This window comes from Bos indicus x Bos taurus, unplaced genomic scaffold, assembly GCF_003369695.1.
Source record: "Bos indicus x Bos taurus breed Angus x Brahman F1 hybrid unplaced genomic scaffold, Bos_hybrid_MaternalHap_v2.0 SuperScaffold_100218, whole genome shotgun sequence".
Classification (NCBI taxonomy): Eukaryota; Metazoa; Chordata; class Mammalia; order Artiodactyla; family Bovidae; genus Bos; species Bos indicus x Bos taurus.
Genome location: NW_020867078.1, coordinates 440,363 through 458,683, shown reverse-complemented (window position 1 = coordinate 458,683; position 18,321 = coordinate 440,363). Strand labels below are relative to the sequence as shown.

General features: G+C 43.2%; 1 long non-coding RNA gene across 1 annotated transcript in view; it reads left to right on the top strand.

Annotated features, from left to right (window-relative positions):
- Window positions 1-14,344: 14,344 nt before the first annotated feature.
- Window positions 14,345-18,321, top strand: part of LOC113888481 — a 100,249-nt gene continuing 96,272 nt past the window's right edge. Inside the window, exon 1 of the long non-coding RNA XR_003509989.1 lies at window positions 14,345-14,609. This is a non-coding gene — a long non-coding RNA (uncharacterized LOC113888481). The remainder of the gene's footprint in view (window positions 14,610-18,321) is intronic.

Here is an 18,321-nt window from a genome sequence, read left to right as displayed (position 1 = left end):
TTCATAGTGATGCCTTCAAAGGCCCATTTGACTTCGCATTCCATGAAGTCAAGCTCTAGGTGAGTGGTCACACCATCGTCGTTATCTGGGTCATGAAGATCTTTTTTGTATGGTTCTTCTGTGTATTCTTGCCACCTCTTCTTAATACCTTCTGCTTCTGTTAGGTCCCTGCCATTTCTGTCCTTTATTGAGCCCATCTTTGGATGGAATGTTCCCTTGGTATCTCTAATTTTCTTGAAGATATCTCTAGTCTTTCCCATTCTATGTTTTCCTCCATTTCTTTGCATTGATCACTGAGGAAGTCTTTCTTATCTTTCCTTGCTATTCTTTGGAACTCTGCATTTAAATGGGTATATCTTTCCCTTTCTCCTTTGCCTTTGGCTTCTCTTCTTTTCTTAGCTATTTGTAACGCCTCATCAGACAACCATTTTGCCTTTTTGCATTTCTTTTTCTTGGGGATGATCGTGTTCATGGCCTCCTGTACAATGTCATGAACCTCCATCCATAGTTCTTCAGGCACTCTGTGTATCAGATCTAATCCCTTGACTCTATTTGTCACTTCCACTGTATAATTGTAAGGGATTTTATTTAGGTCATACCTAAATGGTCTAGTGGTTTTCCCCATTTTCTTTAATTAAGTCTGAATTTGGCAATAAGGAATTCATGACCTGAGCCATAGTCAGCTCCAAGTCTTGTTTTATCTGACTGTATACAGCTTCTCCATCTTTCGCTACAAGGGATATAATCAATCTGATTTGAATAAATGTGATCTGCTTTATACAGTCAGACCGGGAACAGACTGTGGCTCAGATGAGGAACACCTTATTGCCAAATTCAGACTGAAATTGAAGAAAGTGGAGAAAACCACTAGACCATTCAGGTATGACCTAAATCAAATTGCTTATGACTATATAGTAGAAGTGAGAAATAGATTTAAGGGACTAGATCTGATAGACAGAGTGCCTGATGAACTATGGACGGAGGTTCCTGACATTGTACAGGAGACAGGGATCAAGACCATCCCCATGGAAAAGAAATGCAAAAAAGCAAAATGGCTGTCTGAGGAGGCCTTACAAATAGCTGTGAAAAGAAGAGAAGGGAAAAGGAAAGGAGAAAAGGAAAGAGATAAGCCTCTGAATGCAGAGTTCCAAAGAATAGCAAGGAGAGATAAGAAAGCCTTCCTCGGGGAACAATGCAAAGAAATAGAGGAAAACAACAGAACGGGAAAGACTAGAGATCTCTTCAAGAAAATTAGAGATACCAAGGGAACATTTCATGCAAAGATGGGCTCAATAAAGGACAGAAATGGTATGGACCTAACAGAAGCAGAAGATATTAAGAAGAGATGGCAGGAATACACAGGAGAACTGTACAAAAAAGAGCTTCACAAACAAGATAATTGCAACGGTGTGATCAGTCACCTAGAGCCAGACATCCTGGAAGGTGAAGACAAGTGGGCCTTAGAAAGCATCACTATGAACAAAGCTAGTGGAGGTGATGGAATTCCAGTTGAGCTATTTCAAATCCCGAAAGATGAGGCTGTGAAAGTGGTGCATCAATATGCCAGCAAATTTGGAAAACTCAGCAGTGGCCACAAGACTGGAAAAGGTCAGTTTTCATTCCAATCCCAAAGAAAGGCAACACCAAAGAATGCTGAAACTACCGCACAATTGCACTCATCTCACACGCTAGTAAAGTGATGCTCAAAATTCTCCAAGCCAGGCTTCAGCAATACATGAACCGTGAACTTCCAGATGTTCAAGCTGGTTTTAGAAAAAGTAAAGGAACCAGAGATCAAATTACCAACATCCACTGGATCATCAAAAAGCAAGAGAGTTCCAGAAAAACATCTATTTCTGCTTTCTTGACTATGCCAAAGCCTTTGACTGTGTGGATCACAATAAACTGTGGAAAATTCTTCAAGAGATGGGAATACCAGGCCACCTGACCTGCCTCTTGAACAACCTATATGCAGGTCAGGAAGCAACAGTTAGAACTGGATATGGAACAACAGACTGGTTCCAAATAGGAAAAGGAGTATGTCAAGGCTGTATATTGTCACCCTTCTTATTTAACTTATATACAGAGTTCATCATGAGAAACGCTGGGGTGGATGAAGCACAAGCTGGAATCAAGATTGCTGGGAGAAATATCAATAACCTCAGATATGCAGATGACACCACCCTTATGGCAGAAATTGAAGAGGAACTAAAGAGCCTCTTGATGAAAGTGAAAGAGGAGAGTGAAAAAGTTGGCTTAAAACTCAACATTCAGAAAACTGAGATCATGGCATCCAGTCCCATCACTTCATGGCAAATAGATGGGGAAATAGTGGAAACAGTGTCAGACTTTATTTTTCTGGGCTCTAGAATCACTGAGATGGTGATTGCAACCATGAAATTAAATGACACTTGCTCCTTGGAAGGAAAGTTATGACCAACCTAGACAGCATACTAAAAAGCAGAGACATTACCTTGTCAACAAAAGTCCATCTAGTCAACGCTACGGTTTTTCCAATGGCCGGGTATGGATGTGAGGGTTGGACTATAAAGAAAGCTGAGCACCAAAGAATTGATGCTTTTGAACTGTGGTGTTGGAGAAGACTCTTGAGAGTCCTTGGACTGCAAGGTGATCCAACCTAGTCCATCCTAAAGGAGATCAGTCCTGGGTATTCGTTGGAAGGACTGATGTTGAAGCTGAAACTTCAATCCTTTGCCCACCTGATGGGAAGAGCTAACTCATTTGAAAAGACCCTGATGCTGGGAAAGATTGAAGGCGGGAGGAGAAGGGGACGACAGAGGATGAGATGGCTGGATGGCATCACCGATTCAATGGACATGGTTTTGTGTGGACTCTGGGAGTTGGTGATGGACAGGGAGGCCTGGCATGCTGCGGTTCATTTGGTCACAAAGAGTTGGACACAACTGAGCAACTGAACTGAACTGATCTGATGTATAAATTTATATTATAAATTGAGTCCTATAGCAGAAAAATTTTGGCTTTATTTTTTTTGTTTGTTTTAAAGGATGATATTGGCATAATTGATGAAATTTGAAAGAAGGTTTTTGATTACATGATAATGTTATATCAATATTAATTTCCTGATTTTAATAATTTTACAGTGGCTACATAAGAGAATTACCCTTCTTTTGTTTAGAAAATAAACACTGAATTACTTAAGGATAAAGGGGCATGATGCCTGCAACTTACTCTCAAATGGTTCGGAAAAAAATAATTGTGTATGTGAGTATAAATATCCATTAAAAGAGAAAAGAATGAAGCAAATGTTAGAAAATGTTAACATTTGAGGAATCTGAGTGAAAAGTATATGAAAATTCTTTATACTACGCTTCTACACTTTGTATTAGTAGAACTTGAGATGAGAATCACAACCCTGGCTGACACCTTTTCAGCCCAGAGAGACCCTGAGCAGAAGATCCAGGTGTACCATGCCTGGACTTCAGACTCACGCATGGGAACTGTGAGATTATAAATTGTGTGTCTGTGTGTGTGTTTAATTCAATCAACAGGAGGTTTCCCAGGTGGCTCAGTGGTAGAGAATCCATCTGCCACTGCCAGAGACACAGGAGATATGGGTTTGATCCCTGGGTCAGGAAGATCCCCTGGAGAAGCGAATGGCAACCCACTCCAGTATTCTTGCTGGAGGATCCGATGGACAGAGGAGCCTGGCAGCTTACAGTCCATGGGAGTTGCAAAGAGCTGGACATGACTGAGCATGCACACATGTGTAACAAGCATTTGAAATGGAAGGAGGGGTAGACTCAAGAGACAGTGTAGATAGGAAATCACCACAATTTGGTGCCTGAACACATGGGGTCAGAGAGAGTAGTTGGAGAGAATCCTGAAGGTAGGAGCTTGGGAATGGGGATTAACTGACAGAAAGAGGCAAATTGAGATGGAGAGCTGGTTGGTGAAAAAATAACCTCTTGGCATGTTAAGTTTGAGTAACTAGGCGACATGAGTGGAAAGGAACTATCCAGTAGAAAGGAGTTAGTTAAGACTGACACCAAATAGGTCAAGGCTGGAGCCAGAGATGTGGGAGTCATCACAATGATTCTGGATACATCTCATGTGAAGGGAAGAAAGGCTGAAAACAGAAGGGTGTTCCCACGTCTAGCATGGCACACTCAACTGATTATGAGTACTTGCTCTGATATCAGACAGGTATGGGTTTAAAACCCCAGCTTTGCTCACTGCTAGCTGTGGGCCCTCAAACAAGTTCCTTCATGTCTCTGAGCCTCATTTTTTGCAACTATGAAACAGTGATCTGCACCACACCTGCCTTCCTATGAGAGTTAATCTGTTTAGAGCTCTTAGCCCTGTGCTTGGCACATGGTTGGAGCTGGAGAAACCAGACCTACAATTGTTATTGATTGATATTTCCTTTCATGTGCTTGTCCTCATTAAGTAACCCTTCTCCTCAAAGGCCTGTACAGATCAGTTCAGGTTGCTGTGGTTTGCTGACTAGAAAGAGGCAAAGGTAAACCAGCCTGGTGTCTTCTGCTTATGGGAGCCAGGTCTACAACCTGTCACTGCAGAAGGCAGACTGCTTTTCTCTTCTGGAAATATGGACAAATTAAGAAAAAGGCGCAAGGGACTCTAGGAAGTAAGTGTCCGAGCTGATGGAGCAAGGGCAGGCCCCGAAGACTTATCCATAAAGATGTTATGGAAAAGCACAAACGAACCTTTTGGCCAACCCAGTACTTGGCTCACCATGAGTGATTAGTTCTTCAAGAGTCTTCCCTAAGCCATCTGGAGAAAGGGCTATTTGGAGGAAAAGGATAGTCTGATCGAATGTGAAGAATGGGCGCAGTGTGCAAGGGGGCAATTTAATGAAAGCTATCTGGTGCCTACTGGTAAAGAGCCCACCTGTCAGTGCAGGACTTGTAAAAGATGTGGGTTCGATCCCTGGGTTGGGAAGATCCCCTGGAGGAGGGCATGGCAACCCACTCCAGTATTCTTGCCTGGAGAACATTCTTCCCTACGGACAGAAGAGCCTGGTGAGCTCCATGGAGCCAGAGGAGTCCATGGGGTCGCAAAGAGTCAGACATGACTGAAATGATTTAGCATGGAGCATAGATGACCTGATACACTTCTAGGGAGGAAGTGGGTTCTAAGGGAGTGTGACTGGCTCAGAAATGAAGAGATCTGGCTTCATCTACTGGCATTAATTCTCCCTATGGAAGATGTCTGGCTTTGTGACCCCATGGACTGTAGCTCGCCAGGCTCCTCTGTCCATGGGATTTCCCAGACAAGAATGTTGGAGTGGGTTGCCATTTCCTTCTCCAGGGGATCTTCCCAACCCAGGGAGCAAACTCGCATCTCCTGAGTCTCCTGCACTGGCAGGTGGATTCTTTATCAGCTGAGCCACTGGCTTGAAGGCTAGTGGGCATTAGGAAGATGGAGCTCTGGGCATTAGACTTCCAGGTTCATTCCCCCTCCCTGCTGCTGTAACACTGATCAATCTGTAGTCTTCTGCTACTGGATGTTAATGCAATCAAAGAGATCACAGTGACCTTAAGATTTCCTGATTAATCCCCCTGCCCCAGTCAACATTACTTTCTTTAATTTCTCAGTGCTAGACTCATTTTCTCAGCTCACTTGGAACTGCTCCACATACCTTTCTCCTGTCACGGGGAGAGGGTTAGGGTGAAGCTGTGAAACTCTGGGCGATTTCTTGGTGGCAGCAGATGGAGAATCCTTGTCCTTGAATGAAGGTGTATGCCCCAAAGTGGAAGGTTTTCAGGTCATGACAAAGAGTGATCAGATAAAAAGCAACATTGGGAAATGATAAATGTGTGTGTGTGTGTGAGCACGCACGTGAGCATGTGCATGTATGTGAGAGAGATTGAGAAGTATCAGGATCCTGTAAATAAATGAAGAATCTTGGAAAACTGGTAGGAACAAACTGAAATCATTATTTCATCTTCGGCCAAAGGAGGCACAAAAAGAAACCTGCTGAGCCAAAGATAAGGAGCAGGGATTACCAATTTTCCAGAGGCCCCTCATGCTTTGAGATCCTCAGTGGGAAGGAACTTAAGATACAGAAACTGACAGATCAGCTGCTTACCTGGGCAGCCAGAGTCGATGCACTGTTCAAAGCACGACTTATAATTTTTCACCTACAATGTTCCTCTTCCTCTCAGCCACACATAGTGTATTGACCCTTTGCTTGAAATCTTCCATTTATTTCCCAGTGTTCTTAGGATGAAGATAAAACTCCTCACCTGGCCTGAAAGGCTCTACTGATCTGGCCCCTGCCTTCCTCTGCAGTCTCATCTCACACCACCCTTTTCCCATGCCCCAACCCCCACCCCAGCCTTACTGGCTTTAGATCTCCGGATCATGAGAGCTCATCCCTGTCTCATTCATTGTATTTCTTGTCTGCATACCGTGCACCCCCTCCGACCCTTCTAGAGTGTTTACACTATGAAGCAAGGACTTTATCTTGTTCACTAGTATCTCATCACCTAGTACAGTGCCTGCCGTGTAATAGGTGGTCAATAAATATTTTCTGAGTGAATAAACAGCAGGGCAGCAACTGGAAAATGGGCAGCTTCAACCCACCCAAATGGCTCCAAGATGCACTTCAGCTCAACCTCATCGCTAGTGTGCTTTTAGATCCTCTGGTGAAATGAGAGGGCTTCCCTGGTGGATCAGTTGGTAAAGAATCTGCATGCAATGTGGGGGACATGGGTTGGAAGATCCCTTGGAGAAAGGAACAGCTACCCACTCCAGTATTCTATCCTGGAGAATTCCATGGGCTATTCCATGGGGTCGCAAATAGTCAGACACAACTGAGTGACTTTCACTCAGGTGAAATGAGATGACCAGAAAATGCTGGTTAGAGACTGGTTTGGCCAAGAGAAATTATAATAGTCAGCATAACTGCAGTTATTGAGGCATTAGCATGTGGTGGGGCATTGCTTTAGGCACTTTACCCATTTACTCTCCACAATAACCTTCGGAGGTATTATTAATATTATTCCCATTTGACGATGAGCAACCTGAGACCCAGGAGAGTCTGTAACTTGATTCAAATGGTGGCGGTTTGACTGAAGTGCATCTGCTGTACTGTGGAAGGGTGAGAATATTTTTATTTCCTCTGTTTTTTTTAAATGCCCTGGAACTGTTTCCCTTATGCAATCTCATCATCTTGAACCCAGCCCCAGGAAGCAGGTGGGAGAGGTGCCCATGCTGTGTTGGCAAAACCGCAGCAAGTGCTGATCTAGTTAGCATCCCCTTGGGGAAGGAGCCACTTTGGTGATTGACAATGTAAATTAAAAAGCTGAGATCTTTTCTACTTTCTTGATATTGAAATCTATAAAACCATCAAATCCTAAGCCAGCCTCCCCCAACTAAAAGGGAGTTGCAATCACAAAGCAAATTTAACACCTCTTCCAATTTTTCTGACATCAAGTGGAGTGCTTCCATGGAGGTGAGACTGGCATTAACTTGGAGCTCTGCGTGGCTGTAACCTCGGCTATTACAGGGCCAGATTGCTCCCTGCACCTTCACCTGGGATGTGAAACTGACACACAGGGAAGAGGCAACTGACTAGGCAGGCTTTGCAACCACGTGTAGAGAGAACAAAAAGTAAAGCAAGAGACAGAAAAAAGGAGAGTGACCTTCGTTGTTAGGATGTTAGCCCGATCATGGGCATGGTAGAAATGTTTCTTTTTTTCTTTATTCCACCTTTTGGACCCCCTTTAACAAAAGACAACTGTTTAAAACACAATTTGAAATCAGTTTGCCCCTCCCTGCTCAGATCCTGAGTCACATTTGTGGGCTATATGTAGGGCTTTACCTACATACTTTATCCGAACCCTAGAACTAGAGAAGGGACCTAACAGACCATTTGGTTTAACTCATTGACTTTATGTGGGCTTCCCAGGTGGTGCATGGTAAAGAGCCTGCCTGCCAGTGCAGGAGACACAGGAAACTCGGGTTCGATCCCTGGGTCTGGAAGATCCCCTAGAGAAGGAAATGACAACCCACTCCAGTATTCTTGTCTGGAGAGTCCCATGGACAGAGGAGCCTGGCGGGGTATAGTCCAGCCTGGCGGGTTATAGAGTCGAACATGACTTAGCTGCTAAGCAACAATAATTGACTTTAGAGATGGGGAGACGGAGGCCAAGAGAAGGATGGCTTGCTTTTATTTTCACCAAATAGTGTGTGTGTTAGATGATCCTTGGGATTTGTTAAGGGGAGAGAGGGAACAACCTGCATGGTGAAGGGGAAGGGGTGAAGAAAAATGTTAGAATCAATAAGAGTGTTTGATAAAGAGCTAGTCATGTGTCACATAAATGTATACACATTGTGAACAACACCCCTTTCTGTGGCAGAAACAGAAGGGATGTTCTCAACAGAGGAAGGGTCTCAGCCAAGGAAGCTAAATGGGGGTCATTCATCCCTCCAGCCCCTTTCTGCCATCACAGAGATTGATCCACTCCACCGCCTTGGCTTTCTGTGGGCTCACAACATTTTGCTCGGCAGTGACTTCCAACCACTGCCTCACTCTTGGCTGGTGGCATTTACCTTGTGTGGGAGGGATAATGCCTTTTCCTTTCATCCTTGAATCCATTAGTTTTCTTTGAAGCATGGTGCAGAGTTTTCTGTTTCCAAATTATATGGCAAAAACAGAAATACTGCCAGTTTTCAGTACAGCCTTGTGTAGGCGGTTTGGGGCAACCTGTCCCTCAGGCAGTGTGTATACAGAGTGTGCTCATTTCAGAAGTTGATAGTAAATCCTGTAAAGAGGGAGGCAGAAAGTACCAGGTCTTCTTCCTTTTCTACTTTAAAGGGAGATAGACTTGAAGTGGGGTGGATCTAGAAACCCTGGAGAAAGCCAGCCCAAGAGCAGTAGTAGACCCTGCCTGGGGAGTCGGTAGTAGACCCTGCCTGGGATAGCTTTTCTTTGATTTGCTGTCAGACCTTGGGTAAGTCACTTCCCCTCTTTGTGTCTCTGTATTTTTTTTTTCTGCCTCTTCTGCCATCTTCCCTGGCAGCTCAGATGGTAAAGAATCTGCCTGCAATGCAGGAGGCCTGGGTTTGATACCTGGGGTGTGAAGATCCTCTGGAGAAGGGAATGGCTACCCACTCCAGTATTCTTACCTGGAGAATTCCATGGACGGAGGAGCCTGGCGGGCTACAGTCCATGGGGTTGCAAAGAGTCAGACACAACTGAGCAGCTAACACTTTGACTAACACTTTCTGCCTCACAGGATACCTGAAAGGAATAAATGTGGAGAAAATAGACACACATATGCTTTGGACAGTCAAAATTCAATATAAGTGCAACTCTTATTGTTTTGTTTTACACCTTTTCTTGCCTTTGTTGCTTGGAACCCTTGGGGTATGGTCTTGAACTTGAATTGGTATAGAACATCTAGCATAGATCCAAGGTCTCTGGAACTACAGAGGGGAGAGGGTGGAGGGATCAGTAAGGATGGAAACAGAGCCCCCATGAATCATAGCCCCACCACTTCCTTGACCTCTCTATCTATGTCTCTGAGCTCAGTTCCTCATCTATAAAGTGGAGACTCTCTGAGCCTCAGTTTCCTCATCTATAAAGTGGAGTTGCTCTGAGGATTTAAGTGAGTCAATGAATGGAAAGTGCTTATGCTGGCAGCACTGGCATGAAGTAGGTGTTTGATAGTAATGACTGTGATTGCTGTTATTTGCTTCTACGTCTTGAGGAGAACTGTGATGTCTTAATGCCAGTGTATGGCTGGTCCTTGGTAAAAGAAAATATAGATTCTTAGGTCTCACGCTGAAGAAATTCTGATTCTGTAGGTTTGGAAGGGAGCACAAGTATATGTTTTTAACAAGGACTCCAAGGGACTCTGATGTGGCACCAGATTTGGGAACCATTAGTCTGAAGCAGTGTTTTTCAAGCTGCCAATTATTACCCACGGCTAAGAATATCAATTTAGTGAGTAGTGATCAGGATTAAAAAAAAGGAGGGGGGGGATGAACCGGGAAATAATAATGCACAATACACACAATAAGGGTAAGGATTGCTTCATGATATGTTTATTGTCTATCTACATATATATATATATATATATATATATATATTTAGTAATGTGTGCTATATGAATGACAAACATATTTCTTACTGTAGATCATGACCCAAAATGTTGGAGTGTACTAATGGGTGCTATGTTCCATTTAGAAACACTGGTATCCAGAGAAATCACCTGTCAGGTCCCAGCCCAGACAATAAATGGCCAACAAGAGAATGGAGTAGGATCCATTTCTCCTCTTCACGTCTCTGCCATGCTGTGCTTGGGTTGACAGAGTTGGTTGTTTTCTGATTAGAATGAGTTCTGATACCTTGTAATGGCCCTGGCCTGAGATGTAAGGGCAAGGCAGGATATTGCTACCGGTATCAGGCTAATTGCTTTGACCCCCATTAGACAGAAAATGCATCTGGGTGAATGACAGTGTTTAGTTGCTCTTGATTAGGGAATGCTTTGTAAATACAATTTGCTTGTCTCCTTCTCTCAGACTTTGATACTTATTTTACCACTTGAAACTCTTTTGTTGCCTTTGTGAAATCAAAAAATAAGCTTAAAATTGTGTTTCAATTCACATCAGCCAAGGTCAGTGTCTTCTTACTCCCTACTTGGTATGTAAAGGGCATTAGCACTCCTAAATCTTTCCCTACATGCGCCATCTAAAGGGAGCCTAAACACCTGGACTCCAGCCCATTGTGGTCCTGGGAATAGCTTCCTTTGGCAGTGAGGCTTTCTCAGAGCAGCTTCTGTTAACTGCAGGCCTTGCTGGATTCCCCTGCCCTACTACTTCAGAACTCCCTATCTGCTTTATATTTTCTCTGTGCTACTTATCAAAACCTATCATGTTATATTGTAAAGAATAAACAATGTACAAAAATAATCACGTATATCCAGATATTGTTTTCTAGAAAGACTGGAAATCAAATTTTATGTAAAGTCTTCCACTTTTTTAATGTTGCCAGGTCTTCCTATTTTTTTCTAGAAAGCTTGGAAACTGAATATTTCTATAAAATCTTCTGATTTTTAAGTGTTGCTTACCAGATCAAAACAATTTTAAACAGTATTTGGGCCCAAGAAAATATGTTCCTGGCCCAAATTTGGTTTGCGGATCACCAGTTCGTGGAACACAGGGTCTATGAGAGGCTTTGTCATGGGACATCGACTAGTGAGGAAGGAAGTACAGCCTCAGAGAGGCTGGTCACCTTCCCTGTGGTCACACAGCTAGATAGGATCAGAGCGGGATCTTGAACCCACCTTTCTTGCTTCTTAGTGCTCTCTCTCATTCACCCCGTGCCTGCTGGACTGCCCCACTTCTGCTGAGGATTGAGCCACGCTGGCCTTTGTGGAGGACAACGTTTTGTTCAGTCCCAAGTGTCCTCCTCACAGGGGATATAACACAGTCATCACCGCCCATCTGATAAGCACCAGGCACTTCTCGGCACAGAGTGTGTGAATTTACCTGCCTTCCCAATCTCAACCGTGGATATGGCCTCTTGTCACTCTTTATTGCTTTCGCTCCAGTGATAGGATCAAGATAAGGTCTTTATAGGAATGTTATTAGCATTACTCCCAGCCAGCGGTACCTTCCAGTAGAATCAGTGTGTTCTAGGATAAAGAATCTGGGGCTTCGAGTCCAGAGGGCTGGGCTGAATTCTGAGATGTGTGACCTGAGACAGCTTACTTAGCCTCCCTGGCCTTCAACTTACTTTACTGTGACAATGAGAAAAGTAAAATCTTGTCTGTCTCCTTTGAAGCAAAAGTGAGACAATATGTATGAGACCTATTGGAAAAGACAATGTTTTACAGCTGTGAGGTGAGATTATCATTATGAAATCAGCAAAATAATTACTGAGCACCTACTAAGGGGAAGCTAAGAGACCATTTATTCAGGGCATGCCAAGAAACTCAAGACCTAGCTGCCTCTGTGAGCTCTAGTCTAACTGAGAAAAAGGGACATATGTGAGTTGAAGGAGAGCCAGCACTACCAAGCCAGAGATGACCAGGCTGAATGAAATGTACAGGCTGTATAATAAGAGAGATTGTGGTGGAAAGGGCTGATCACTGAAGGATTCCTGGAGGGAGTTGCATTTGAGCTGTGTTTGGAAAAAAAAATTAGTAGGATTGTGGTGAAAGAGGAAAGAAGGACATTCTAGAAAGGGACAACAGCACAGTTATCTATGTTGGAGACCTAATCTCCATAGAGTGGAGGGTTCAAGTAGTGACTGGCAGATAATCACTTCTTCACTTGGCTGGAATGCAGAAGAGACAATCAAGAAAAGTATGATTCTCATGAAATCAAAATAGAGTCCAGGTGGGGCAGTGGACATGGTTGATTACGTTACAGAAGGGGCTGATACTGTACAATGGTCATAATAATAGTTCCCACTTTAAGGGACTGTTCTGAGCATTGAAGGAGGTCATGTTTTGGAAACAGCACAGAACCTTATACAAATAAATGGTAAAGAATCTGCCTGCAGTGTGAGAGACCCGGGTTCAATCCCTGGGGTAAGAAGATCCCCTGGAGAAGGGAATGGCAAGCCACTCCATTATTCTTGCCTGGAGAATCCCATGGACAGAGGAGCCTGGAGAGCTATAGTCCATGGGGTCACAAAGACTCAGACATGACTGAGTGACTAACACATATTATACATGATTAGGACTAAAGAAATGTTAGTTGTCATTCTCATCGTAATCATTTTTCATCTTACATTGATGTCAGGGGGTAATAACATGGCCTTTGAATTCTGCCTGATATTAGTTGCATCACCTTGGGCAAGTCATATCACCTCCCTGTTTCTCAGTTTCCTGTCTTTAAAATGGGAGTAATACTAGTGCCAACTGAAAAGGCTATTGTGAGCTTAAATGAATTAATCCAAGTCAAGTGCTTATCCCCATGCCTGGCACAAGGAAAGCACTCAGTAGATGTTAGCTATTACAATGACGATGGCTAGGTAATGCAATATGATTGCATAAAAAAAATTGGGGAAATGGAGAACAAACAAAATCACCTGGAATCCTACTACTAAGATACAACTGCTTGTTATTATTGTGAGATCTGGTTCTTAAATCTGAAATGTCTTTTATTGAGAAAATTAAAACTTCTGAAAATGATGTCAATTTGGGATGCACTAGTCATTTCGTTCAGAGAAGGCAATGGCACCCCACTCCAGTACTCTTGCCTGGACAATCCCATGGACGGAGGAGCCTGGTAGGCTGCAGTCCATGGGGTCGTTAGAGTTGGACACGACTGAGCGACTTCACTTTCACTTTTCACTTTCATGCATTGGAGGAGGAAATGGCAACCCACTCCAGTGTTCTTACCTGGAGAATCCCAGGGACGGGGAGCCTGGTGGGCTGCCGTCTATGGGGTCACACAGAGTCGGACACGACTGAAGCGACTTAGTAGCAGCAGCAGCAGCAGCAGCACTCATTTCGTTAAATATTTACTGAGCACCTACCATCTGCTACTGACACTCCAGAGGTTGAGAGTTAGCCAAAAACAGGACATACAGGACCCCTGCTTATACTTATAGCCCATTAGATGAGGATAGGAAACAAAACTAAATAAGTCAAATGAAATATAAGATAAGCAGTGAGTTTTGCCCACCCAGGTCTTGGGTAACAATAAGCAAGAGGGGACAGCCTCAGTAGTTCCTGTCCAGCTGTCCTTACCACTCTGTAGACCACAGAGAGAGGCTCATTGATCCAGGGAGGACATGGCGATCTCATAGGAGAAAGATGTAATCTTTTAAAGCTGAAAGGGCCCTGGTTACTGTGATTCTGCCACTGGGTATCTGTTCATCCATCCTTGTCTTAAAATAACAGTCTTACCAGGCTACTCACGTCCTGCAGGACCCTCTCAAGGTCAGAAAGCCTTTTTTGACAGGTTTACTGAAAAATCTGCCTCCTTGCTACCACTAGGTGGCAGTAGTCCTAGTTCTGTCACCTGAGCAACCCAGTTAAGTACGTATATGGGAATGCTTCCGAGATTGGAAGCATGCGGGTATCCTATATGGGATGTTTCTCTTTTTTAGACCCTGTGTCTCTGGTCCCTTCAAGAGCCACTCTTGTTATGGGATGGTTTCCAGCTCCTTTGTCAAGTTCGTGACCATCCTCTGGAGATGTTTCCCTTTGTTAATGATCCTCTTGCAATGTGGGGCATAGATTGGAACAGGAGACTCTGGGAGAGAACAGCAGAGACTGAAGTGTGACAATTATATTCTGGGGTCTAGAAACCATACTTAATTAATACAACCTAAAATGTGCTCCATTTTAGCAGCTACATAATTTAGTTACATTATGCTATGGGTCAACTTGAACTGCTAGATCTTTTCTGAATTGCCTGTTTTTATGTGACCTGCTGCCAAGCCATGCTTCCCTTATTCTGGCCTCACAAAATAGACTTTTAAATTTTTGAGAATATTTTTCTTTATCTTATAATTTTCACCTTATTACTTCTTTTAATTTTAGCCCTGTACTCCAGCCATTCTGAGCTCATTTTGAATCTCAGTTCTGTTCTTCAACAAATTTGATATCCCCGCCAGTTTTGGGTCATCTTCAGACGTGGTAAGTACGTTTTCTGTGTCATCTAAGTCCGGGATCCCCAGCCTCCGGGCCACAGACTGGTGCCTCCTGTCAGATCAGCAGCACCATTACATTAGAAATAAAGTGCACAATAAATGTTATGTGCGTGCTTCATCCTGAAACTATTCCGCCCCCAACTCCCTAGTCCATGGAAGAATGGTCTTCTGGGAAATCAGTCCCTGGTGCCAAAAAGGTTGGGGATCACTGATCTAAGTTACTAGTAAAAGTGGAAAAGCCCTGTGGCCTTTCTCTGGTGACTTTTCTCCTGCTTGCTACCTATGTTTTGTGTAAATTTTTGATCAATTGCCAGTCTATTTCACCTGTGTTATAACCTGGTTAATATATCGCTGTCTTGTCTTAAGTCATTTGTGGGAAAGTTGTAGGATATAATTTCAGATGCACTGCTGAACCTAAGATATGTTGTAGTTACAAAAGTCAGGATGGATGGAAGGTGATCCAAGAAGGTTTCTTTTGTTTTGTAAAATGGAAACTATTGTACTTTTTCCAATGATAAAAGTAATATAAGCATGTAAAGGTCAGCAGCATTCAAAAGTATATGAATTAGAAAGTCCTTCTGTAATTCTTTGTGATGACCAACTTCTGGATAACTGTGGTTCGTGGTTTTGTGTATTCATAAACACAGATCTGTGATATAAATCGAATCATGCTACAGAGAATGTTGTGTGACCTACTTTTTTACCTTATAAGCTTTTGGAAATGTCTTTCTTTGTCAGAATATATAGTTTCACTTCATCCTTTTGAACAACACAGTGTTCTTTTCTGCAGATGCATCCTAACTTAACTCATCAATCCCATATTGATGGAGCTTTACATCACTGGCGAATTTTTGCTGTTGTGTAAGCAGTGATGCATGATGAACTTTCTTTGCTGGCTTGAGATGTGGTGTTGGTTGCTGGGTTTTGCCTCCCCTGGATTTCCTGTCGTCTGGGATCTTGTTTTCAATGTTATGAATGTCAAAGGCTGCTTCTACCGAAGACATAAACTAAAGAAGGGTCTGCCAACTCCTTGCTCATCATGTTTTGAGTTTGCAAATCTAAACCTTATCCTTCTTTGAAGGGTAGTTAAAGATGTTTGAACTCTCTGGGGCCTTAGGAGAAACCAAGAACCAAGGTACCCCAAGACAAGTCCTGGAGTGATAGACAGGTTCTCCCCATCACATACCGCCAGCTTTCTGCAAGTGAGGCCAGTTGCCAGGCCCTGTATAGTTTCTTCCTTCTCATCTTCACACTTTCTCTCTTCCATGGAGTCTTCCTCCCTATACACATGTACCTCCCAGACTAAGTTAGAAGCCAACCTGCTCTGAACTTCCAGAACATGTTAAGAGTGGTGGGCTTGAGAGTCAAACCTTGTTTGAAATATCACAGCTGTAACCTTCCCAGTTCTGTGATCTTATATAAGTCACCTATCCTTTCAGGGCCTGATTTATCCTCATCGGTAGAATGGAAATAAAACTGTATAAGATATTTCAAAACATCTAACCCAATGCCTGGCTGATATAAAGCACTTAATTAAATGTTAGCTGCTATTATAGCATCATTGGTGATCATATTAACCTATTCCATAGACTTATGACTCTTACAGGAGAATGTAATGTAAAACTTACACGTGCTTCACATACATTGAGTGGTTTAAATAAATGACAATTATTTATTGTATTTCTATCTCCTTTGGATACTTAACCTCAATATATTTTGTGTGATTTCTGTTTGTGTTCATGTCTTGATCTCCTCCTCTAATGTATAAGCTCCCGTGTGAGCTGAGTTCTCTCTCTCCCATTCTCTCTTTCTTCTCCTCCCTAGCACCTAGCACCCTACCAACTAGAAAGCATAAAAGACCCAGTGCTGGGGATTAGTGGGCTCTTTAAAATTTCGATGACTGAATGCTGCTATCACATCTTAAAATCTCTTTATCACTGTATTGTGTTCTTGTTAGTAACCATCTTTCCCATTAACTGATCAAGGGGGCCTTACTGATCAAGGGGCCTTGTCCGTAGGGCTGGACATGGCATACATATTCCAACACTGAGCCACTGGTCACAGAGCTAGCAATCTATGGAATCATAGCTTTGGGAAGGTTTCCAGAAAACAGTGGCCTTGAGTCTGTGTTTATCTGAGCAAATTATTTGTATGTTGCTCTCAGGTTTCTGTCTAAATGGAAAGGGACATCAGGCACCAGCTTAGTTTAGGTCACCCTGAAGTTGTTTCTCTCCTTTCACTCATGCCCTCCACATAGCAGCAAGAGCTATATTCAGTTCAGTTCAGTTCAGGTGCTCAGTCGTGTCCGATTTTTGCAACCCCATGAATCGCAGCACGCCAGGCCTCCCTGTCCATCACCAACTCCTGGAGTTCACTCAGACTCACGTCCATCGAGTCAGTGATGCCATCTAGCCATCTCATCCTCTGTCATCCCCTTCTCTCCTGCCCCAATCCCTCCCAGCATCAGAGTCTTTTCCAATGAGTCAACTCTTCGTATGAGATGGCCAAAGTACTGGAGTTTCAGCTTTAGCATCATCCTTCCAAAGAAATCCCAGGGCTGATCTCCTTCAGAATGGACTGGTTGGATCTCCTTGCAGTCCAGGGACTCTCAAGAGTCTTCTCCAACACCACAGTTCAAAAGCATCAATTTCTTCGGCGCTCAGCCTTCTTCACAGTCCAAATTTCACATCCATACATGACCACTGGAAAAACCATAGCCTTGACTACACGGACCTTTGTTGGCAAAGTAATGGCTCTGCTTTTCAATATGCTATCTAGGTAGGTCATAACTTTCCTTCCAAGGAGTAGCGTCTTTTAATTTCATGGCTGCAGTAACCATCTGCAGTGATTTGGGAGCCCCCAAAAATAAAGTCTGACACTGTTCCACTGTTTCCCCATCTATTTCCCATGAAGCGATGGGAACCAGATGCCATGGTCTTCATTTTCTGAATGTTGAGCTTTAAGCCAACTTTTTCACTCTCCTCTTTCACCTTCATCAAGAGGCTTTTTAGTTCCTCTTCACTTTCTGCCATAAGGGTGGTGTCATCTGCATATCTGAGGTTATTGATATTAGACAATAGTAAACCAGATCATCTTGGAAGAAAAGCTATGATGAACCTAGACAGCATATTTAAAAGCAAAGATATCACTTTGCCGAAAAGTTCCGTATACTCAAACTATGGTTTTGCCAGTAGTCAGTATGGATGTGAGAGTTGGCCATAAAGAAAGACTGAGCATCGAAGAATTGATACTTTTGAACTGTGGTGCTGGAGGATACTTTTGAGAGTCCATTGGATAGCGGAGATCAAACCAGTCAATCCTAAAGGAAATCAACCCTGCATATTCATTGGATAGACTGATGCTGAAGCTGAAGCTCCAATACTTGGGCCACCTGATATAAAGAACTGACTCACTTTCAGTTAGGTGTTTTGAAATATCTTTATATAGTTTTATTTCCATTCTAAACAATAAGGATAATCAGGCCCTGAAAAGATCGGTGACTATTTAAGATCACAGAACTGGGAGGGTACAGCTGTGATATTCAACACAGGTGTTGACTCTCAAGCCCACACTCTTAACAAGTTCTGGAAGTTCAAAGCAGGTGGCTTCTAACTTAGTCTGGGAGGTACATGTGTACAGGGAGAAGACTCCATGGAAAGGGAAAAGAGCCTGATGCTGGGAAAGATTGAGGGCAGGAG